Source organism: Rhinolophus sinicus, chromosome 18 (assembly GCF_057876585.1).
Source record: "Rhinolophus sinicus isolate RSI-liver-muscle chromosome 18, RSI-T2T, whole genome shotgun sequence".
Taxonomy (NCBI): domain Eukaryota; kingdom Metazoa; phylum Chordata; class Mammalia; order Chiroptera; family Rhinolophidae; genus Rhinolophus; species Rhinolophus sinicus.
In genome coordinates, this window is record NC_142518.1 from 19,625,063 (window position 1) to 19,650,514 (window position 25,452).

Sequence of the window (25,452 nt, forward strand, 5' to 3'; positions counted from 1 at the left end):
GCTCTGTGTAGCAAGGACCGGCAGAGGCTGGATTCTAACCAGCCCTGGAGTCTTTTCAGGATTTGTAGTAGTTTTCTATGGCTGCTGTAACAAATGACCACACGTTTAGTGGTTTACAACAGCACATATTTATTATCTGGGTGAGTATTATTATCTACATTTCTGTAGGAGTGAAAGCTGGGATGTCTCTGTGAGATTCTGTGCTGGGATTTTCACAGGCCCAAGTGGAGCTTTCAGCTGGCGGACTGCCGATCATAAGCCCTGGGAAGAATGTCCTTCCAAGATCACTCAGGTTGGTGGCAGAATCCAATTCTTTGTGCAAATAAGATTGAGGCCGTTTCCATGCTGACTGGCAGCTGCAGCTGACATAGTTTCTCCTGGACTCGCTCCAGTCCTCGCAAGCAGACCCATTCATTTTGAGTCAGCAATTAAATGCTGACTCCTTCTCACACTCGGCACCTCTCTTCTGTCTCCAGCCACAGAAAGTTCTCTGCTTGTAAGGGATCATGTCATTACATTGGGCCCGCCCAGATAGAGAATCCAGTATATCTTTACTTTAAAGTTGCTTCCATAACCTTACTACATCTGCAAAGTACCCCTGGCCGTGTAACTGAACATATTCACAGGTTTCAGGAATAAGGTATGGGTATCTTCATGGAGAAATTACTCAGTCTACCACCACGGTAGAAAATGTCTTGCCGGCTTTGATAAGAGAAGGAAAATACTTGACCATCATTCTCCTGAGGTTTGTCTGCACCTGCCCCAGAGGAAAATCCAGGTTTGTCAGTGTGCCTAACAATACCTGAAGATACAAGTGCTCAACCATGTTCTTCAGCAGACACTCACAAGTTATGATTTTGACCATGCAGCGAAAGGAAGAAGAAAAAGAAATTCTCAGTGTATGAAGATTATAGAGGTTATTGACAAGGTCGTGCAGAAAGGTGCTATAGGTTGAAGAAGGGTGACCCCTCCCTGATGAGACTTACATACAATGTCCTTTAGAAAACTGGTGTGATCCTGTGTTTGAAACCACTGGTCACATGGTAGCAGGCACTAGAAAATTCTGGAGTGTAGCAAGGCAATTTAGGCCTTCTCAGAATCTTCTCCAAGAACGAAGAGGGCTTTTGTATAAAGAGCATGAGTGCTGCACTTTGCTGATCACCTACTCCAGAACTGTTGATGGAGAGACTGCAAGTGCTCATCCACAGGTGTCCTGCTCTCCTTCCTGGGCACATGGGGCATATCGTCCAGTCCACTTGCATTAGAAAGGGTTTGTGACAACTGTTGCCACTGAAATATGAACAGAAGCAAAGTGTGTCATTACTAGACCAAGGCATTTGCCAGTCAGTATGCCACTTCCATGCTTTCTGTTCAATTCAGCAACAAACATGTGGAGATGGGCCATCACGCGATGGGAGTAGCCTGGATCCCCAGGGCACTCTGACAGTGGAGACCTTGCCTACCCATGTCAGATTTAATGCACATGAGAAACAAACTTTTGTAGTGTTAGGTCGTTCAGATGTCAGGCTTCTTGCATTGCATCCACTAGCAGTTACTTATGTAAATAACACCAGCTGCTATTTCTGTTGTGTATCTTAATTAATTATACTAATTACAAAAGAAACAGTGCACATATTCTTGATGCTAAAAAAATTCTGAAAATATGGAATAATCACAGTTCTGCCCCCTTACTATGGTTCTATAAAATTCAGGCCCTACTAGAAGTAACCATAATTTTAAAATGTTGTGTAGAATACATTAAAATGCATTCTGGGCTTTTTCTTATGTAGATATAATACAACAATACCATGTGAAGGTGTTTTTTTTAAGGTACATGGATAATGGTGTACATATGGTTTTGCCTCTTGCCCTTGTCATTTAGTGAAATTAATGCAGGATCTTTCTGTTAGAGCACAATTGATCCATCTCACTCTTTTATCTATTCCCAAGTGTTCTAAAGTGTGTATGTACCATAATTAATCTAACCATTCTCCTCCTGATGGCACATAAGTTGTTTTCCATTTTTTTGCTAGTACTAATAGAATTGATATCAACATCATGAAATACAAATTACTGGGCAAATGTGATGTTTCTTATAGTAAAGATATAGAAGTGAATATTGGGTTAAGGTGGAAACAGTGTGATCATATTTTTTTGATTATTGCTGATATGCTATTTCAATAATGCTGTACCAATTTATATTCTCACATAATAATGTATGAGAATATCCTAAACTTCAGACATTTGATCAATTTTTTAGAATTTTTTATTTTTCAATTATACTTGATTTACATTATATTAGTTTCAGGTGTACAATACAGTGGTTAGACACTTGCATAACTTACAAAGTGATCACCCCAATAAATCCAGTATCTACCTGACACCATACATAGTTATTACAATGTTACTGACTATATTCCCTATGCTGTACTTTACATCCCCATGACTATTTTGTAACTACCAATTTGTTCTTCCTAAACGCATCCCCTTTTCACCCACTCTCCCGTCTGGCAACCCTCAGTTTATTTTCTGCATCTGAGTCTGTTTGTGTTTTGTTTATTCATTTATTTTGTTTTTTAGGGTCCACATATAAGTGAAATCATATGGCTTATTTGATCAATTGAGTCTTTTGTGTGAAAATATATCACGTTTCTTTTATTTTGTATTTATGTTTTCTAATTATGTTATTAAAAATCAATTCCACATTCATTAATTCATCATCAATATATAAAGAAGGATTTTTGCAAGATATCTTGAGTACTGGGTTATCTCTGCGTTAGTGTTTTAGATTTCTATGTCAATGGATTTTTTTCCCATTTGCTTTAAGAAGCAAGGATCTGGTCAGAATGACTAGGTCCCAGGGAATAGTCTAGACAGGAAAACCTCAGTTAATGAGAAGTATCAGGAGGCCTGGGGGGGTGGGGTAAAGAAATTTCCAGGGTCCATGGGAGAGACCTCATACTAAATCAAGTCCAGATAGTCCAGGGCAGGGTGGTAGTCAGGGTTCTGAATTCAGAGCTCAGCATATAGTAGGAAAGGAATCAGAAGAACGTATGGAATTTCGGAGGGTCCCAGACAACTTCCAGGAAAAGGCTTCAAGCATTGAAGTTGGGGCTAGATCATTACAAAATGATCTAGATACTATCCCCACCTCAGCAGTTTACAGAATGGGTGGAAATAATCATTACAGATGGTGTAGCTCTTTGTTAAACTGACTGGAGTTGACGGTGATGTGTGGTGTCCAATGTTCTTTATTAGTGTAATAACTCTAATTTGATTGGATTAAAAAAATTTTAATTCTGTATCAACTACTCTCAAGATTTTCACATGATTTGTAGTACATTTTATTCCCTTTCAATGAATGGTGAGGTCATTATACCACACTGTCCACCTCAGGCCAGCAAAGAGAAGGATCCCAGACCCTAACGGAAGTAAAGTTGAGGAGCAGGATGAAAGTCTGGGGGAACTGTCCACAACCGAACAGAGTGCCCCACACAGCCGTGCCCCTGGTGTGAGCCTCGGGAGCCCGGGGCACGGTTGTTAAGCACAGGCACCCCTTTGCTGCACACTCTTGAGACTGGGGTAGGGAGTGGCAATCTGGGGGTGAGCAGTTGGCCTTGGTCTAAGGCTGGCAGACTCAGTTCAGCAGAGGGAGGAGTCCCAGTACTGTCTGTGAGTTAAGTTTAGAAACCTGGGTGAGGACTGCGGGTGTTTCCTCCTCTAAAACAAAGTCGCCAGCTCAGAGCCCCACCCCTGCTCAAAGCCCTGGGAGGCCCTGTAGAGGAGTCTCAAAAAGTGGTGTCTCAGAGCAGTGAAGGTTTTGGTATGAGTGCAGAGGCGTCTGGTCAGCGGATGGAGGCGGAGTCCAGACCCTGCCGGGAGGTTAGGCTTGAGGTGACCACCCACCCCAAACTGGAGGGTATCACACAGAGTACCACCCCTGTTTTCAGCCCTGGTAGGCCGGGGCAGGAATCAGCTGATTTAGAATCTTCTGCATTCCCCCTGTGGGATTCGGTTTGCTGAGAGTATTACACCATGGTATGGGCCTCAGGCCGGCACTTGGGACGCTCCAAGAGAAGTACAGAGCAGGAGTCTGAGTGAAGTGTGAAGGAACCACACACACTAGAACAGAGAGGTCTCCATAGAGCCCTGTCCCGGCTGTCAGTTCTGGAAGGCCCCAGGCAAGGGTGGCTAAATCCAAGAACTGGACGTTGGTGGACACTAGTTAAATGGACAAGTTGCAGTATTTATGTTTATTGAAAAATCCTTTCTTTTTAAATAAACTGATAAATTTAAAATAGTTTTATATTTACGGAAAAGTTGCAAAGACAGTACAGAGGGTGGTTCCCTTATACCCAGCACTCACTCTCCCCTATTGTTAATGTGATACATTTATCGCAACTATTAAACCAATATCAACATACTATTAACTAAAATCCATACTTAATTCCTATTCCCTTCATTTTTTTCCCCCTAATGTCCTTTTTCTGGGCCCAGGATCCCATCCACGATACCACGTTGTATTTAGTCATCATTTCTCCAAGACTCCTCTAGACTGTGACAGTTTCTCAAACTGTCCTTATTTTTGATGACCTTCACAGTTTGGGAGAGTATTGGTCAGGTGTTTTGTAGAATGTCCCTCAACTGGGATGTGTTTGATGTTTTTCGCATGATCAGACTGACACTATGGGTTCTTGGGAGGAAGGCCTCAGGGGTCAAGTGCCATTTTCATCACATTATATCAAGGGCACATGATATCAGCATGACTTATCAACTCATGATATTACCTTGATCACCTACTTAAGGTAGTATTTGTCAAGTTTTCCACTGTAAAGTAACTCTTTGCCCTACTTTTCCATGCAGTACTCTTTGGAAAGAAGTCACTGTGTTCAGCCCACACTTAAGGGGTGGGGAGTTATGCTCCCCATACTGAGGGTAGAGTAGCTACATAAATTATTCGGAATGCTCTATACATAACATTTGTCTATTCTCCCTGATTTATTCATTCAGTCATTTATTTATAGCAGTATGGACTCATGGATATTTATTTTATACTTTGAGTCATAATCCACTATTAGGTTATTTATTTTCCTGCTCCAATTGTGCCATTGCTACTAGAGTTTGTTGCTTCCAAGCCCTCTCAGAAGCTAGAACTTGGAAAATGTCTGTATATTAGCCCATGTGTGCACATATATCTATAATTATTCCCATATTTGTCCATCTGTATCTATATTAAGCTAAACATGAGTCATACTAATGGCCCCAACTCTAATCTAGTATTGCATTATGCATTCTTGCCTTCCCCCTTTGCTTACCTCTATGAGAAAATTGGCTCCAACTATCCACCATACATAGACTTATTTATTCAATCCTGATATACATGTATATTATTTTCAAATTATTAACCCATACCCTTCTAAGAAACAACTTTACCAGTTAGAAATGCAGCATCTATATACAGTTTCCTTTTTTTTCAGTCTTACAGTATCCTCTCATTTACCAAGTTACTTAGGTCAGCACCTCTTTTTCCCCATCCTCTTCACTGATGTTATTTCATACATTTGTAATACAGCTAGATTTTTTTTCCCTGTCACCATCTACATTCCATCCAGAGATACCTAGGTCTCTGAATTGATTTTTTATTTGCATACATTAAGGTTCACTCTTTGTACTCTAATGTTCTATGGGATTTAAAAAATGCATGAATGCCTCATATCCACCACTATAGTTTCATATAGGATAGTTTCACCATCCTAAAAAACACACCCATGCTTCATTTTTCAACCATCCTCTCCCCTCAAAACAAACACATAAACAAAAACCATAGAAACTACTAATCTGTTTTTTGTGTCTATAGTAGTGTCTTTTCCAGAATGTCATATGGAATCATACAGTATGTAGTATTTTCAGACTGGTTTCTTTTGCTTTGCAACATGCATTTAAGATTCATCCATGTTAGTTCGTGAATGGATAATTTATTACTTCTTATTGTTGAATAGTATTCCATTGTATGTATGTACCACAGATTATTTATTCACTCACCTACTAAAGGCATCTTGGTTTTGGGTGATCATGAATAATGCGGCTATAAGCATCTATGTGAAGTTATTTGTGTTGACATAAGTTTTTCATATCAGTTGAATAAATATCTGGAAGCACAGACTCTGGATTATATGATAAAACTATGTTTAGCTTCATAAGAAACTGCCAAACTATTCCCAAAATGGCTGCACCATTTTGCATTTTTAACATCAACGTGTGAGAGATCCAGTTGCATCCTTGCTAGTAATTGGTATTTTAGTCTTTCTAATAGGTGTGTATTAGTAACTAATTGTTTTAAGTTGCATTTCCTTAATGCACAATTATGTTGTGCATCCTTTCATATGCCTATTTGCCATCTGTATATGTTCTATTGTGAGATATTTGTTCAGATCTTTTGTCTATTTTAAAAATAGGGTCGCATATTATTTTTCTAGGGCAACTGTAATAAACACAACTTGGGTGGCTTACAACAAAAGAAATTCATCCTTTCATGATTATGGAGTTCTGAAGTCTGAAATCAAGCTTTCAGAAGGGTTCTGGAGGCTCTGAGAGAGAATCCATTCCAGGCTTTTCTCTTACCTTCTAGTAGCTACTCAGCAATTCCTGGCATCCCTTGGCTTATAAATGCATTGCTCCAATCTCTGCTTCCACTTCTGTCTTCACATGGTCTTCCCCTCTGTATGTTTGTTGCTCAATTGTCCCTCTGTCTTTCTCCTAAGACATCCGTCTTTGGATATAGGGCCCACCCTAAATCCAGGATGATTCTTAACTTGATTACATTGGCAAAGATGTTTTCTAAATAAGGTCACATCCACAGGTCCCAGGGGTTAGGAAATGGACGTATCTTTAAGAGACATCATCATGCAAACCACTACTGGCTGCTTGTTTTATTATTGTGGAGTTTTAAGATCACTGTGTACATTCAGATACAAGTCCTTTATCAGCTATGTGATTTGCAAATATTTTCTCTCAATTTGTGGCTTGTTTTTTCATTCTCTTAACAGTGTCTTTCATGGAGCGAAAATTTTTAATTTTTATAAAGTCCAACTTATTTTTTTTCTTTTATAGACTGTGCTTTCAGTATTGTATCTAAAACTCATACCCATACCCAAAGTCACCGATGTTCTCCTGTGTTTCCTTGTAGGAGCTACACAATTTTGCATTTTCTATTTAGATCTGTAACCTATTTTAAGTTAATTTTTGTGTAAGGTATGAGCTTTGTGTCTAAGTTCAATTTTTTTCCCCATGTAGACATCCAATTGCCCTAGCATTATTTGGTGCAAGAAATTATCTTTTAATTTATTTGCCTTTGTGCCTGTGTCAAATTTAGTTGACTATATTTGTGTGGGTCTATTTCTGGGCTCTCCATTCTGTTCCATTGATCTATTAGTCTATTCTTTCACCAACACTATGCTGTCTTGATTACTATAGCTTTATATTAAGACTTGAAATAGGGCAGTGTGAGTTTTCAAACTTTTTTTTTCACTATTGTGCTGGCTAATCTAGAAACTTTGCCATTCCATATAAAAGTTAGAATCAGTTTGTCAATATTTACAAAAAAAGTTACTGGGATTTTGGGGATTGCATTAAATCTATAGATCAAGTTAGAAATAATTGACATCTTAACAACAGTGCATCTACCAATTCATAAAGAGGAAATATTTCTTAATTTATTGAGGACCTCTTTGATAAGTGTTTTTCAGTTTCCCACAAACTGATCTGGTATATATTTTGTTAGATTTGTACCTAAGTATTTCAATTTTGTGCAACTGTGAATATTTTTACTTTTTAAAATTTCTAATTTCAAATTTTTATTGCTGGTGTATAGTAAAGCAATTATACTGTGCTATTAGTTCAAGGAGGTTTTCTTTGCACATTCTTAGAGATTTTCTACGTAGACAATCATTTCCTCTGCAAAAATATATACTTTTCATTTATCCCTTTCCTATCCCTATACCTTTCATTTATTTGTTAATGCTTGTCATGCACAAGATAGGACTTCCATTCTGATACTGAATAGGAGTAAGGAGAGGACATCCTTGTTAGATTTCTAGTCTTAGCAAGAAAGCATTCACTCTCTCATCATTAGGCATAATGTTAGCTATAGGTTTTCTTATATACCCTTTATTAGGTTTAGGAAGTTCCCTTCTAATCCTAATTAAAAATTTTTTTTAAACATAAATGGGTGTTAAAATTTTCAAATTATTTTTCTACTGCTATGATCATATTCGTTTTCTAATTCGGTGTGGTATATGATGAAATACATTAATTGATTTATAAATGTTGAATTAGGCCTGAATTCTGGAAATTAGTCCCACTTAGTAATGATGTATTATTATTTTTACATATTGCTGGATTCCATTTGCTGTGATTTTGTTAAGGATTTTTTTTTTTTGTCTGTGTTCATGAGATATTTGTCTGTAGTTTTCTTTTCTACTAATGTATTTATCTGGTTTTGGGCTTAGGGTGATGTTGCCCTCATAAAAAGAATTAAGAATGCTTTTCTAGGGACTACATCAAACTGAAACGTTTTTGTACAGCAAAAGGAACCATCAAAAAAAAAACCAAAAGAAAAATGAAAAGACGTATTCACCAATGATACATCCAATAAGGAGTTAATATCCAAAATTTATAAGAAACTTGCAACTCACCACCAAAAAACCCAAAAATCCAATTAACAAATGGACAGAGGACCTGAACAGACATTCCACCAAAGAGGACATACAAATGGCCAATAGACATATGAAAAGATGCTCGACATTACTAATCACCAGAGAAATGCAAATTAAAACCACACTAACATCATGCCTGTCAGAATGCTCATCAAGAAATTGACAAACAAATATTGGCGAGGATGTAGAGAAAAGGGAACCCTCATGCACTGTTGGTGGGATTACAAATTGGTGCAGCCACTGTGGAAAACAGTTTGGACGTTCCTCAAAACATTAAAAATAGAACTACCTTATGACCCAGCAATTCCACTTCTGTGTATTTATCTGAAGAAACCCAAAACACTAATTTGCAAAGACATATGCACCCCTATGTTCACTGCAGTGCTATTTATAGTAAGCAAGATACGGAAGTGCCCATCGATAAATGACTGGATAAAGAAGTGGTACATATATACAATGGAATACTATTTGGCCATAAAAAAGAATAAAATCTTACCATTTGTGACAACATGGATGGACCTAGAGGGTACTATGCTAAGTGACATAAGTCAGATAGAGAAAGACAAATACCATATGATCTCACTTATATGTGGAATCTAAAGAACAAAATAAATCAACAAACAAACAAACAAACAGAAACAGACTCATAGATACAGAGAACAAACTGATTGTTGCCAGATGGGAGGGGGGTTGGGAGGCAGGGTGAAAAAAGGGAAGGGATTAAGAAGTACAAATTGGTAGCTACAAAATAGTCCCAGGGATATAAAGTACAGCAAAAGGAATATAGAATATAGTCAATAATATTGTTATAACAAGTATGCATAGTGCCAGGTGGGTACTAATGGGGGGGGATCACTTCACAAATTATATAAGTGTCTAACCACTAGGCTGTTCACCTGAAACCAATATAAAATAATATTGAATGTCAACTGTAATTGAAAAATTAAACAAAAAAATAAGTAGTGGGTGAGATGGATTAGTCTTTTATTTAACTAGTATTACTTATTTAACTGATGGTATGTCAGGAAATATTTTTGAAATATTTATTAAAGATCGAAGCATTTTTGAAGATGAATTGAAACTTTAATATGAATTCAAAATAATTATGTTTTAATATTCCCAGCATGTGAAGTATAGCATAGGGAATATAGTCAATAATATTGTAATCACTGTGTATAGCGCTAAACTAATCAGGGGAATATCAGTTCATAAATTATATAAACGTCTAATCACTATGCTGTACATCTGAAACTAATATAAAATATTGAATGTCAACTGTAATGGAAAATAAAAAAGAGTAAAAACAAACAAACAAACACAACATAAACAAACAACAACAACAAAAGCTGCCATCTAATCAGCACCCTGCCAGGCACTGTCCTGGGTACTCCTCATCTATTCTAATTCATCCTTATGTTCCCCCCACACATTAAAGGGTGTTCTCTCCATTTTACCTGAATGGTAAAACTCAGGCTCCAGAAACCTGTGAACTTACATGAGGGCACATAGCAAGTAGGTGGTGATGCTGAGAGTGGAACTCAGAACTGATGCCAAATGACATCTCTGCACTCTGAAAACCCAATTAGCTGTGTGAACAAGCCCAAATCCTGACAGCAGCCCTCAGAGAAAGATGAAAGATACACAATTACCATTGACCCTCATTATTCGCAGATTCTGTATTTGTGAGTTCACCTACTCACTAAAATTTATTTGTAAGCCCCAAATCAATACTCAGTGCTTGCAGTCACTCTTGGACATGCACCAAGCAATAAAAAATGTGAGTTCCCTGATGCCCACGTTCTCAGCTGAGATGGAACAAGGCAAACTTCTTGTTTCATTTCTCATCTTGTAAATAAGCATCCTTCTTGCGGTCTATTTAGTGCCATGTTTGTAACATTCTATGCTTTTTTGATTTTGCTGTTGAAAATGGTGCACGAGTGTAGTGCTCAAGTGCTGCCCAGTGTTCCTATGTCCAAGGAGCCTGAGATGTACCTTATGGAGAAAATACGTGTGTCAGATAAGCTTCATTCAGGCATGAATTACAGTGCTGTCGACATGAGTTCAATGTGAATGAATCAATGATATATATTAAAGATGTCTTTAAACAGAAAAAAAAAGAATGCTTCTCTCTTCTATTTTCTGGGGGAAAAATACAGCTTATTTGTATTATTTCATCCTTAAATGTTTGATGGAATTCACTAATGAAACTATCTGGGCCTAGTGATTCTTTTGGGGGGAAGGTTTTTAAACTATTAATTTGTTTGGTGTATAGTTTTATGAAATTTTGCCACATGTATAAGTTTTGGTAACCACCCTCACAATCAACATACAGACTGTTCCGACACTCCAAAGAAATGCACTGGTTTGTACTCCCTCAAACCCTAGCTCTTGAAACCATTGATCTTTTCCTATTTTTATAATTTTGTCATTTTGAAAATTTTATATATGGAATCATACAGTGATCTTTGGATATTGCCTTCTTCCTAAGAGTAAAGCTTTCATTCTTTCACCATTTAGTGTGATGTTAGCTATGGGTTTTTCATAAATTTCCTTCATCATGTTAAGGAAGTTACCTTATATTCCTAATTGGTGAGTGTTTTTATCATGAAAGTATGTTAAATATTGTCAAATGCTTTTTTTGCATCTACTGAGATAATCATGTTTTTTTCTCCTTTGTTCTTAAAACGTGGCCTATTACGCTGACTGATTTTCTTGTATTGAACTAGCCTTGCATTTCTGGGATACATCCCAGTAAGTCATTGTGCATAATCTTTTTTATGCGCTGTTTGTTTCCATTTACTATTATTTTGTTCAGGATTTTTGTATCTACATTCATAAGTGATATTGGTTTGTAATTTTTTTCTAAAAGTAATATCTTTATATTTGTGTATCCATCAAGGAAGACCTATAATTATTATTTTATGTACTTTTATTTTAATTATATAGGAAACAAACAGAGTAATTACATACCTAAAATACAATAATCCTGGCTTTTATATTTATCTGTGTTCATAGGTTGATCTTCATTTTTCCATATGGTTTCTGGTTACTGTCCTTTGGTTTCACCTTGATTGACTTTAGCATTTCTTATCGTGAGGAACTCTCTTAGGTGATTGAACAGCCTATCTTTAGTTCATTTATATTTTATTATGCACAGTCTAATCATCTGCTAATTATAAAAGCTGTGTTTCCTATTTTCCAATCCCTATCTCTTTGGTTTCTTATGATTCTTATTACTGTACTATGTAAAAATTGTATTAAAATATTGAATAAAAAGTATGATAGCTGGTATCCTTGTCTACTCAGTTTTCAAGTAAAAGCTTTTATCATTTCCATATCGTGTATGTCATTTTTCTGTTGAGTTTTTTGTTTTGTTTTGTTTTTGGTAGATATCCTTTATCTGATCTGATAACATATATTCTTTATCATGAACGCTTATTTTTATAAAATATTTTCCTATATCAATTTAGACATGATTTTTCTCATTTAACTTGCAATGTCAATGTGGTATGCTAGTCCTAGCCTATTTGCCCTCAGAACTCTTCCTTCCCCTTCCCCTGCTCCATTCTCTATTATACGGGCTGAATCTATAAATCGTAGACTCTCCCAACATTTGGCTGTCCTCTTATTTCAGGCAAAAGGAGCACCCTGAGTTTTCTTTTCTCCCTCTCTGTACCAGGTGGCTTCTCCTTTAATGACTGATCTTCTTTTTGGTTCCAGTCTCCATTATATTGGCTTACTATGGTCCTAAATCCTGTTGACACCAACTTCTAGGCTCCAGGAGCCCAAAGTTGGGAGTGATAGTCTCATGTTGCTAAGTATTAGGTTTCCTTTCCTTTCCCTGTGTGACTTTTTCATCCCTTGAGTAACCAATATATTGCATTAAATTCCTTCTGGGTTAAATACACAGAGAATTTTCTGTGTCTACGCAATCCTTGATTTTTATATGTGGCCAATTATTTTTACTTTTCTAGCACATAGCATAAAAAAATATATTCAAGTTGTAAAATTTTTAAGCATACACATAAAGCTCTGCGACACTACCTGTTAGACACAGCCCAAGTGGTATTAAGAGGGACGATTACAGCCTTGAATAAATCTATTAGGAAACAAGAAATATTTATAAAATCGAAGAAGACAGAGAATGGATAGTATATTAAACCTAAAGTTTACATAGAAAGTAGGAAATAATGAAGTTAAATATAGAAATAAGGAAATAGAGAACAATAAAGGCAACTAACCAAAGCCAGTTCAAAAATTATAGAATATACAATTTTGTAAGTATTATCAATTACAAAACAGAACTAGAAATAAGTGATGTTAAATAAAATTGTCCAAAATATAGGTGCAGAAGGTATTTAATACGAGAACACCATAAATATGTTTTACCATTACCTCAAGGTAACCATAGGGTAGACCAGGGAGGAAAGGTTCTTCCTGAAGAAGTATTTCAGATGAGAAACTCACAAGGAATGATAGATTATAGAATTACTATCCTGCAGCCTCTAATGGGTGAATGGATAAAGGTAATGATCATCAATAACTGCCAACATCACCACAGAGGGAGCTACACACACATTATGTTCCTCCTAACGGAAGTGTACAGTGTCACCCGCAAAGAGCCCCACCCCTGATTTCAATCCTGGGAAGCCCAGGGCAGAGCTGTCAGCATGAGATGCTGACTGACTTCCACCTCCAGGTTCCCAGCTCTTAGGTTCTCAGGTCTTCTGAAGGGAGAGGTGATGCTGAAAGTCAAGGTGTGGATTCTTAGAACTGCTGGAACATACCCCCACGTCCCCGGTACAAAGGAGACCCCACAGAACACCGCCTCAATCCACCCTGTACTGAGGCTCAAGGTTGGCTGTTAAGCCCAAGTCGCCTTCAATTCTGTCTTGGGCTCTCAGGGAATGAAGACCTTGATCTCAAGCTGGTGGACTCAGATCAAAGAGAGAAAAACCCAGGCTTTATTCAGAGTCAAGGAGAGAACCCTGAGTAAGGACTGTGGGTACTCTGAACCCTGCACAAACCCCTACCCTTGTGGTCTACTTTGGGAGTCCCTGGGCATGGCTGTCAAACTCTGGAGATGGGGGTCTTGGTCTAATGGGGCTGGCCACATAAGGGAGGACCGAAAATCCTCATTATCCAGGACAAAGGGGATCCCATAAAACCCTGCTCCTGTGTCAGCTCTGAAATGCTCCAGCAGGATGGCCAGCTAAGGCTCTCCCTCATTTCTTCCTCAAGGGTCTTAGGGAGGGAAGGCCATTGGTATAAGGAGTGTAGCTTTAGAGTTGCAGAGGGGAGGATGCCAGGCCCTGCCAACAGTTGACATGATGGTTCTACATGTGAAGGAGAGGATTCTCCACCTTAGAACACAGGGAAGCCCACAGTCCTAAACCTGCCAGTCCTAACTCACCCCAGGCAGGACTGGCAGGCAGCAGCCTAAGGCACACTCTAACCTGTTCTGCAAAGTTCTCAGGGGACAGACTGATCAGACAAAGAACCCTGTGGGTTCCCAGAGCACTGATGGCCCTCAGACCTGCAGAGGAGGCCTTGGTTAAGGCCAAGGTGGAATCTCCCTGCAGAGGTGCATACACCATCTCATTCTCCCTCCCTCATCACCTGCTCTGCCCACACCGGTGCCTGCTGTGCCTGACCTGTGTCATCATGCCTCGGGGTCAGAAGACTAAGGTCCGTGCCCTGGGCAAATGCCTCCACAGTGGAGATGAGACTGAGTGTCTCTGAGGTGATCAGGCCACTGCAGCAGGGGAAGGAGAGTTCCCCTCTTCCCCCTCTCCTCCTTTTGGTGGTAATCCCCAGAGCTCCCCTGCTGCTGGGTCAGTTAGCTAATCCCCAGGGTCTCGGAGAGCCCCATCTGCTACCACTGCTTCTGCAGGTGTTTCATGCACAAGATCTGATGAAGGTGCCAAGAGCCAAGATAAGAAAAGACCAAGCACCTCCCAGGCACGGCCCAGCACTGATGGTTCTTGCAGAACCCCTCTAGATCAGAAGGCAATTCAGTCGGTGCAATTCATGCCGTGCATGTATAAAATGAGGGAGCCCATAACAAAGGAAGACATGATGAATCATGTCATCTAAAGGTACAAGGAGCACTCCTGTGAGATCCTCAGGAAAGCCTCTGAGCTAATGGTGCTGGCCTTTGGCATTGATGTGAAGAAGTCGACCCTACGAAGCACTGCTACACTCTTGTCAGCATATTGCAGTGCACTAGTGATGGCAGGCTGAGGGTTGAGGAGAATGTGCCTAGGATGGGCCTCCTGATGACTATACTCTGGGTGGTCTTTAGGAAGGGCAACTGTGCAACCGAGGAAGACATCTGGGAAGTATTTAATGTGATGGGTATATATGCTGGGAAGAAGCACTTCATCCATGGGGAAGGTCATCACTGAAGATTTAGTGCAGCCCGAGTACCTGGAGTACCGCCAGGTGCCCGGCAGTGATCCTCCATGCTACGAGTTCTTGTGGGGCCCAAGAGCCCATGCTGAGACCACCAAGATGAAGAAAGTGCTGGAGATTCTGGCCGAGATCCATGATACAGTCCCGAGTGCCTTCCCAAACCTGTATGAGGAAGGAGGCTTTGCGAGATGAGGAAGAGAGAGCCCAGGTCTGATTTGCAGCTATGCTTTGTACTGGTGTAAAGTAAATACAATGTGAGTTAGGTGCCCCTTTGTGCCTTCCAGTTGTTGCATCAGGGGAACACTTTGCCCGGGTGGCACCCGGACATTGACTCCCCCGCCAGCAGAAGTAAACTCGGGAAGGCCTTGCCAGCCTCCCTGGTTGGACAATAGCTGACCAGCCGGTGAAACTCATGAATAGGATCATGTAGGTTGCCCTGTGGCCACAGTCACCTCATGTACATTGTGAAACTGCCGGAATCATGTCCCCTGCCTTCTACCCTAGATAATTACCCTGAAACTTGTGATTCATTGTCCCCATGCTTGCTCATTGTAATCGCTATGGCCTAGCATTTTTTCCCGACTGGTAAGCTATTGGAAAAAACCCTATATAATTAGTGTCCTGGGGGAGCCCTAGTTGGAACTCTCCAATGGGGACGTTCACTGGACACATCTGAAGCCAAGACACTGTCTCGGTTCCCCAGCGCCTTGGAAACACTCTTCGGGTGGTGAGAACTCACTGTTGCTCTTTGTGTTGCTTTGCTTTATTCTGTCTATTTTACTTATTGCCTCACTTAATAAATATTGTTTTGCGGCCTCACCTGTCTCAGTGTGCATGGTGAATGCGTATTCAACACCCAAATTCTATGGTCACTTAAAACGTAGCCCCTTGCTGCTATATCCGGGGTCAATCTCGGCAGCTTCTCCCACCAGTAATGAAATCTGAAGCACTTTCCACACTTTGTGCTTGAAATAGGGGGCTTAGGTGATGCTGGAGACAGCACAGTGCATATCATATTTCTGTTCCTGTTCTACATGGATAACTTATAGGTTAATCTTATTGTTGTTGAACGTTTTCAAATGTCTTTTTGTTTTGTTTTGTTTTGATATCAGTGTTTTATTGAGAAAAGCACACAAAACCCCGCTGTGTACACAACCCCAGATGAGTACAGCAAGCAAGCCTCCTCACACCTCCTTAATAGAAGCTTCACTTCTTTGGAGTAATGTCTTGCCCATTCCAGTGAATGTCTCAGTTAACTCGGTTCCTTTTCCTTCAGGCTCAAAACAAAATCAAACTCCTCTTGGGTCAGGGGCTGAACTGAGAGTCTCTGGTGAGCGAAGAGCGCCATATTTTTTAAAGGACCACCAGTGGCTTTGTGATCTTCATGATGGGTTTTGAGCTCAGCCAGGGGAATAAAACGCTTCATCAATTGAACAAACTGTACATCCACCATGGACCATTTAGGGTTGTCTTCTTTGCTGGATGGATCATAATAAGGATTGCTTTTTTTCAAACTGTGTGTGGTCTAAGTAAGCCTCCTTCACAATCTTCACAAGCCCTGCGATGCCTGGCTCTTTGTAGCTGCTATTGTAGAAGACTTCTTCCTCCAGCTTCATGACTCTAAGGAAGTTCTGGGCCTGATAGTTGCAAACACCATCCCAGCATGCTGTCTGCTTGGGCTGTGCTTTGAGGTCCTCAATGCTGAACTTCACATCCATACTTTTCTCTAGTCGGCTTTCTGGCTCTGACTTCATCAGCCAGTAGTTGCTGAGATTCTTCCCACAGTTTTTAGAGGTTGAAGTCTTTTGAGGGCTGGGGTTCTCCACTTTAGGTGATGCCTCGCCTGAGTGCTCAGTCTTGGTACCTTGTCCTGCTGGCCCCTTCCTGTCTGGCTTAGCAGCCCCAGCCAGCCTCTTCCTGGGTTTCGGCATGGTCTCCCTGCATGGGGTTGAAGACCAGAAGATTCTGGAATCTACTGAGAGATACTAGAGGCAACTCTGTATCTGCCCCCAGAAACCATTCTGAAGACACCACCCCAGCACACTTTCCAAGGCACCAGAAGGCCATGCACCCAAATGTTCTTTAAAAATAAGTTTAATTAGCTTCAGAATCTAAGTGCATGAATGATGTTGGTTACATATTTAATATTATTTATGAGGTTTAAGAGTAAGAGTTTTGCTGTTTACAAAAACAAATTGGGTACCCTTCCATCTTATTTAGTGATCTGGAACAAGAAAACATAGCATTGCCTTAGAAATGTGAAAGAAATTAGTAGTAAAATAGTTGGGATCAAGAAATAGAAAAAAAGGAAAAGATGGTCAATTCTTGTTTTCCTTATTCCTTGTATTCTGCTGTTCTGTAAAATAAAAGTAATATACCTGCACTTGCTTCATTTTTTCAAGAATATAGGAGAAATCAAATCATAATAAATTGCTTAATGGCATTTTTTTATTCCTCAAACATTGAGCATCTGCTCTTTGGAAGCCTCCATGGTAGTATGGGGGATGGTAAGATAAAGAAGGCCAAGCCACCGCCTCCGTAGAATTATAGACACTGCCAGCAGCTACCATATAAGGAAGATGGTGAGATACTCTCTAAGACAAAAAACACAAGTGAGAAGGATGAGGAGGGGAGGAGAGGGAGGTTCCAGAAGTGAGCAGTGAAGTATGAAAGTCCTGAGGCAAGAAAATTTGGGGGTGGGAAGCCTCAAGTCCTTAATAGGAAGTAATTTTAAGTTAAGGTGGGTGGTGGGTCAGAGGAGGATGTGAGGGTGGTGAGCAAGGACCAAACTTTGGGTGATGGGGCTCAGAGTTGAGAAACTAAGCCTCCAATGGAGAACTGCTTTTAGCAGTTACTTTGAGGTCGTGGATAAGCCACTGAGAAATCTCCGCCTGGGGCGGGGATGGAAGGTAACCTGGGCTCTTTTCCCAGTGAAGGTGAACACAGTGCACAGACTAGGTATTTTATCCCCATCATCTCCAGGGAGTTTCTGATAAATAAGGCTAATACTTCCTTGAGGTGGGATGCCCTGAAGCCACTGTGTTGGCACTCTTTGCCCTTGGCAGGGAGAAACAGAGCCTGCTCCATGAAAAGGGCATTTTAACTAGGTTATTTTGAGGGAAATTTGGCAAACTCTAAAGGAGGACTTGATTTTGGTAGGGGTTAAATGAATGAAAATAGGGGTGATTTGGATTAAAGGGCAGCTGGGAGGGAGGGAAGGAGTTGGTTCTTGACGCACATTTTAGGAGCCGTTATCCAGATGAGGAAGATTCCCCAATATCCAAATTAAATCATATATTCCCTAAGGGGGATGATTTGCTAGAGCATGTTTTCTTGCTAAGCAGAATTTTTGGCTGATTTGGTGTTCAGTATCCTATAACACTGCATATTCTCAGACATCTCCTGGATTAAAACAAGCACCAAATAAAACAAAAATCTCAGCAGGAAGGTTGGTATTATCTGGGGCCAAAATCATACCATGTTTCCCTGAAAATAAGACCTAGCCAGACAATCAGCTCTAATGCGTCTTTTGGAGGAAAAATTAATATAAGACCCGATCTTATTTTACTATAACATAAGACCGGGTCTTAATACAATATAAATAATATAATATAATATAATATAATATAATATAATATAATATAATAATATAATATAATATAATATAATATAATAAACAAAATACAACATAATTAACATAATATAACATAACATAACATAATACTGGGTCTTATATAGTATAACATAAGGCTGGGTCTTATATTAATTTTTGCTCCAAAAGATGCATTAGAGCTGATGGTCCAGCTAGGTCTTATTTTCAGGGAAACATGGTAGCAATAATTGCCATTCTTTAAAGTCTCAATGCACACCAGTCCCTGTGCCAGGTGCTTTAGAGATCGTACAATTAAGTTTGAGAACTCATCCTAGAAAAAGTGCTACATTCCTCATTGCTGAATATCACTACAGTCACCTTCGAAGTACTCCCTTTGGGAAACTAGCACCCATATCAGCACCTAGTCCACCCTTCAAAGCAATTTTGGAACTCTTTTTCTGGAATGGCCATCAGAGCTGTCGTCATATTACCCTTGATGTCCTGAATGTCATTAAAATGTCTTCCTTTCAATATTTCTTTTATCTTCAGGTAAAGAAAGAAGTCATTGGGGACCAGATCAGGTGAGTAAGGAGGGTGTTCCAATACAGCTATTTGTTTACTGGCTAAAAACTCCCTCACAGACAGTGCTGTGTGAGCTGGTGCATTGTCGTGATGCAAGAGCCGTGAATTGTCGGCGAAAAGTTCAGGTCGTTTTTGTCTAACTTTTTCACTCAGCCTTTTCAGCACTTCCAAATAGTACACTTGGTTAACTGTTTGTGTAGTTGGTAGAAACTCATCATGAATAATCCCTGATATAAAAAAAAGGTTAGCAACACCATTGGAACAAGTTCGCAAACTTAATTGTCAGTCCTCATATATCCATTATGCACATTCCAACAGTTCTAGAAGACAGGATATATCAAACCCACTTCATTAATGAAAAATCCAAAGCTCATAGAGTTTGGTAAGGTGCTGAGTTCACACAGCTAGCGACAGGGCTGGGACTAAAGCCCTGGTCTGAATTCCTCTAGAACCCACACTCCTCCCAGCCTTGTGTCCACTCATTCATTTCTCTTCTGTTTTATGATACTTCTCAGGAGGTAAAAAGAAAATGCCTACGGACCAGGCCTAAAGAAGGAAGCTGCAAATGAGAATCAGATACAATTTGGGGATTGTCTGGGACTTCATTTCCTGAGGATTCTCCTGCCTCTTGCCCCAGGGTTCCCTGAGCATTTCCTGCATTACAGCGCCCTTCCCGAGTCTTCCCCAGTGCACCTCCTGTCCAGACTGGAACCTGACCTGCCATCCAGCTCTTCTCTGCATCCGCCTCTGGAGGCTGCACCCAGCTCCCTATGGAACAGACAGCCCATATCCCCTGCCCTCTCCAACTTAGAGCACCCCAACTCCTTGCAGATTCTGTCCCTCGCTGTGGACCCCTCTGATAGCAGCAGCCCCTTCCAGATAATTGTTCACTTCGGACAGTGAAGTTTAGAAACCTCCTCACCACCCCCCCTTGGTGTCTCCACCACATTCTCAGTGTTTTCAAACCTGCTGGTGTCTGGAGTCTGATGTGGCACAAAATCGACTAGTTCTTGGGCTATAACCCTGAACTTAGAGAGGTTTTGGAAACTACCCTGATATTTGCAGTAGAATTTTAATGGGCTGAATTATTTGAGATTGGCCACTGACCACATACACCAATAAATGAGTTTACCTTGTTGGTCAAAACCAAAGCCTCTTCCGTAAGTAGATGAGAAAAGATCATGGAAACCACTATATAACATCTACATAGACAGTATTCCTAAAAACCTGAGTCCTTTTAGGAGATAGAAAATGGTTCCCTGGAAGACATGCTATCCTTAATAAGAAAAGAAAAAGTCAACATTCTTCCATTGCCTCTTATCTCTATGTTTGCCCCCTAGAGAAATTTTGGAGTTTGGTAATAGTACAAACAGACTTATTACCCCAAACTTCTAACAATACGAATAAATCACAATTCCCCTTCTTACTACATTCCTCCGAAATTCATCCCTTTCCTCAGAAGTAACCGTAATTAAAAATGCGCGTGTTCTTTTATTTATTCTATACTTTTCCTTACGTAGATGTATTATAAAAAAGACAATGTGAGTTTTTACTCTACATGTGTAACACTGTACATTATGTTTTGTCTCTTGCCCTTGATGCTGAAGAAAATGTACACAGGATCTTTCCATGAGAACACATATAGATCCAGTTCACTCTTTTAACTCCTCCCTAGAACTCTAAAGTTTGTATGTGCCATAATCAATATAACCATTCTCCTTCCAATGGACATATAGGTTGTTTCTCATTTGTTACTACGAGTAATAGAACTGAAATATAACAACATTGAATGTGGTTCTTGGACAAATATATATGTTTTCTTACAGGAAATACAGCAAAGTGCAAATTGGACTAGAGTGGACACAATGTGATGACTGTAAATTTTTATGAATATTGCTGAAATTCTGTTTTAATAAAGCTGTACTGATTCATATTCTCACATAGTAACGTATGTAAATAATTTACACTCTCACAGGCATTTCATTTTATCAGCCTTTTCGATTTTGGTCAAACTTTTGGGTGAAAATATATTGTCTCATGGTTATTTTAATTTCCCTGTTTTCTAAGTAGGTTGAGCAGAAAATTAACTTAATCTCTCAACCATAGAAGGCAGGATTTTTTTTCAGTGATGCCCTGAGTAAAAGAATTCCTCTGGGCATGCTTTAAAATTCTGAAATGTGAATAAGCTTTTTCCCTTCACTTTGAGAAAGAAGAACTTGATCCGAATGCCCAGGTGCCAGGGGATGGGTCCAGACAGAACACTGTCAGCTAGTAAAGAAAACCAGGGGGAGAAGGCCATGACCATAGTCCACCAGAGGGACCATGAAGTCCAGGATTCCATGACACAATCTGTATCTACCTAGTGTACAGTGGTTGTGAACATTTTAGACACAAGACTTATTCCAACTTAAGCCTTCCCCAGAAATCCAATCATGATTTGAAGGCAGAGAAGTTTGGGTGAAGAGTAGACTGTAAGTTCATTATCCTGCCCACTTAGCACTGCTTCAACCATCTCAGGACACTAATCCCTGGAACCTACACAACTCTGGGGTTCCTTAAGGATTGCTACGAAAGCAGATTGCTGGAAAACCCTTCTGTGATCTTTTTGGGTCTTGCTTTTAAGCTTTGAGTGTTGAGACCAAAGCAGCACTTAGTGTACAGCCATCTTGCCTCACTGTTGAGGCAAGACACTATCTGATGGCCCATGAATTCTGTGATTTACTACTGACTGGTGGGAACAGAAACTACAGCCAGTCTGTGTGAGCTCTGGAGTTCACGCAGCTCTCCTCTTCCTGGTACTTTGTTCTGTGAACTCTAGCTACTTTGGCCTCCCCAAATTCAAAGCTCCACCTCTTCAACTCAGGGAAATTGCAAACTCTGCCTGGTTCCCCTCGGCTTGCACTAAGGCCTGGGAATTCTCTTAAGGCAGTAAGCTGGGGCAATTATAACGCTCGCTTCTCATGTTTCCTCAATCTCAGGGATCATTACCCTTCGTTACCTGATATAGTGTTTTGCAAACCACTATTTCATATATTCTTCATCTTTATTGTTTTTGTTGTGGTTGTTATTTCTGGCAGAAGAGTAAATCAAATCCTTGTTCCTAATTTTGACTGGAAGCAGAAGTTGCCTCTTCTAAAATTTCATGTAAGTGGAACCATACAGTCTGTTCTCTGTTTTATTTGACTTCTTTCACTTAGCATAATGTTTTTGAGTTTCATCAAGTTGGAGCATGTATTTCTTTCCTTGTTGTGCAATATTTCTTTATTGAGTAGTATTCCATGGTATAAGTATTCCGCAATTTGTTTACACATTCATGAGATTACCCAGTGAAGCTATCATTTAGAATTAAAGGAGAGATAAAGAGCTTCCCAGACAAGAAAAAGCTAAAGAGTTCATCACCACCAAACCAGTTTTACAAGGAATCTTAGAAGGACTTCTTTAAGACAAAAAAAGAAAAATATGAATAATAAAATGGCAATAACTACACATCTATCAACAATCACTTTCAATGTGAATGGATTAAATACTCTAATCAAAAAACATAGGGTGGCTGAATGGATAAGAAAACAAGACCCTTACATATGCTGCCTACAAGAGACTCACTTCAGATTGAAAGACACACAGACAGAAAGTAAAGGGATGGAAAAAGATATTCCATGAAAATGGAAACAAACAAAGCTGAGGTAGCGATACTTATACCAGACAAGATAGACTATAAAACAAAGGCTATAATAAGAGACAAAGAAGGACCCAGTAATTCCACTTCAGGGCATTTATTGGAAGAAACCCAAAACACTAATTCGAAAAGACATATTGTAGGGAAGATGCTGAAGAAAATTTGCCTTCGTTGGTTGATGTAAGCTTAAGTCTATTAGCTTTTATCGGTTCCTGTATGTGAGGTGATTTCTGTGCTGTGATCAAAGATTGAGTAAATTTCCCTTTTGGTCTCATTCTCCCAAGCAGGGGAGATATGCGATAAGGTTGCTTTTTTGTCCCCCCCTTTGGTCTCCTTCTCCTGAGCACGGGAGACGTGAGATGAGGTTGCTTTTCTGTTTGGTCTCATTCTCTCGAGTAGAGGAGATGTGAAATGAAGCTACTATTATGTCTGTGTTGTGAGGTGATGGTTAGCTTAGGGTTAAAGAAATTGTTGATCAGGGGTTGAGAGAATTCCCTCTTTGTTCTGTTTCACCCACATCAGCAAATGAAGTGAAGAAGTAGCTAAGTTATATCAGGATGGCCTGACAGACACATTGCCAGGCCTTGTTGCTTATCTGGATAAATTGGCCCTTTGGCCGGATGGGCAGCATTCATACCAGTAACTGCCGGACCCTCCCAGAACTGGCCATTCCTGGAGGGGGAGGCAGGAACAAAACACTTGGCTCTAAGGTACATCTGAAAAAATATTTAAGACCGACCTCAGTTGGCAGTATAATTGTAATTATTTTGTCATTTGGTCATTTGTCATTGGTGATTTTTGATCATGCTAACATTTTTAAGACTTCCAGCAACATGCAGCTTACAACACCAAGGGATGTCCTGACTTCCAGCCTTGAACTTGGTGAGGGCTGGCTGGTTCCCGACTGGTCCAGTGTTGTTCCCCACGGTTAGCCTTCTTGAGAAATTGTTAGCATCTAGAAAATTTGTATGCAGCTTGCAGCTTATAGCATCAGAAGACTTCCTTACTTCCAACAACAACAACAACAGCAGCAGCAGCAGCATTCTTGGGAACTAGCAAGCAGCGGTGTGGGAGACGCCTAAATTTCTCTCAGCTACAGACCTGGCAAGGTTTTGATTTATGACTTATCCAGTGCTGTTCTCCCCCCGTTTGGTGAGCTTTTGACATCTATTGTAATAGTTACTATCCTGTAGAGCTTATTACTGCTTTTGGATACTCTTTACTTATGTTATCTGTGTATTTAGCCAAGTGATTTTTTATCAATAGTAAACATGCATTGGGATCTCTTAAACTTACATGTATGTGTACTCCTGTGACATGACATTGTTGTCAATGTATATAGCTTAATCTTAACCACCTTTACTTTCAGTCATTAGCACATTCTATTAATTGCCTTTGTTTTTTGCTATTGCATATTGCTAAATAAATTGATTAGATATTAAATAAATGAATTAATTAGCCCCACGCTAGCGTGTGTTCCTCCTCCTTTTCTCTGCTCGTCATTACACATATGCATCCATATGTTCATTGCAGCATTATTTACAATAGCTAAGCTATGGAAGCAACTTAAGTGTCCATCAATAGATGAATGGATAAAGAAGAAGTGGTACATATATACAATGGAATATTATTACTTAGCCATAAAAAAATGAATGAAATCTTGCCATCTGCAACAACATGGACCTAGAGAGTATTATGCTGAGTAAAATAAGTCAAAGACAAATACCGTATGATTTCACTTATATGTGGAATCTAAACAACAAAAAAACCAAACACATAGATATAGAGAACATTCTGATAATTGCAAGATGGGAGGGGGACTGGGGAATGGGTGAAGGGGGAAGGGTTTAAGAAGTACAAATTGGTAGTCACAGGGATGTAGAGTATAGGACAGGGCATATAGTCAGTAATATTGTAATAACTATGTATGATGTCAGATGGGTACTAGATTTATGGGGTGATCACTTTGTGAGGTATATAAATGTCTAACCACAATATTGTACACCTGAAACTAATATAATTTGTATGTCAACTGTAATTGAAAAAAATATTTTAAAAACTTATATATGGAAAAGAAACAAAATTCTTAACTAAAAGTGGGTCATGGTGGGTAGTCACGGGTAGAAAAAATAAGAGTCACTGGCTAACATGTTTCTTTTACTTTCCATATAAATTTTGGAATCAGCTTGTTGATTTCTATAAGAAAAGCCAGCTGTAATTTTAATAAGGATTATTTTGAATCTACGAAATTATTTTGTTTCTTCTTATAGTTCCAATTTCTCCATTGAAGTATTTAGTCGTTCCTTCAATATGTTTGTGTTTTCATTTAAATCTTTGGAGACATTTATAATAGGTGTTTTAAAGTCCTTCTCTGCTATTTTCATGATCTCTGATTTTTCTCCTGATTACAAGTTATATTTCCCCCCTGTATGGGTCATATTTTCCTGCTTTCTCACGTACCTAGTAGTTCTTTA

The 25,452-nt window shown here is 39.5% G+C and overlaps 2 pseudogenes; one reads left to right on the forward strand and one right to left on the reverse strand.

Moving 5' to 3' along the window:
• Positions 1–3,361: 3,361 nt before the first annotated feature.
• LOC141569564 (melanoma-associated antigen B10-like) lies at positions 3,362–15,342 on the forward strand (annotated as a pseudogene).
• A 1,038-nt stretch (positions 15,343–16,380) lies between these two features.
• On the reverse strand, positions 16,381–17,074 carry LOC109457534 (thymocyte nuclear protein 1 pseudogene; annotated as a pseudogene).
• Positions 17,075–25,452: the final 8,378 nt, after the last annotated feature.